Source organism: Macrotis lagotis, chromosome X (genome assembly GCF_037893015.1).
Source record: "Macrotis lagotis isolate mMagLag1 chromosome X, bilby.v1.9.chrom.fasta, whole genome shotgun sequence".
Lineage (NCBI taxonomy): Eukaryota > Metazoa > Chordata > Mammalia > Peramelemorphia > Peramelidae > Macrotis > Macrotis lagotis.
In genome coordinates, this window is record NC_133666.1 from 568,410,708 (window position 1) to 568,411,296 (window position 589).

The window sequence follows — 589 nt, forward strand, 5'->3', positions numbered from 1 at the left end:
GTTTTCTGGAAAATTATAGAATTTTAAAAGTGAGCTTAAAGATATTATTCCCTATCAACATTGGGCAGAGGATTCTGTGACTTGAATGGTGAGCATTAAATAAAAGCTGAGGACATCTATGGAATTTGCAAGTATACTTTTGTCCTTGAAAACAGTTTTAGGCTCAGAGGCAATAATATTGATGGAGATTTCCGAAGAAAGCTTGAGTGATGAACTCAAATAATGCTATATAGAGACTATCGTCACTGCCAAGCTGCGAGGTCTAATAGATGTGCTCGTCCAACTGCATGAATGACTGAAGTATTACAGGACAGGACTGTTGTTTCCTGATCCACCTTCACCATGGTCAAGTCCAACACAGAGAAAAACCTCTATTGTCATAACTTTATTAATTTTAACACGGACTTTTTGCCTGATAATAGAGTCTTATATTTCATAAATCTTAACTCACTGACTTTTCATCCCCAGAACATGCTTTGTTCATTTTCACATTTTTCCAGTATAACAATGACTAACATTTATATAACATTTTCTATGTGCTAGCCACTGCTCCAAATTCTTTACATTTATTATCTCATTTGACCTTCAC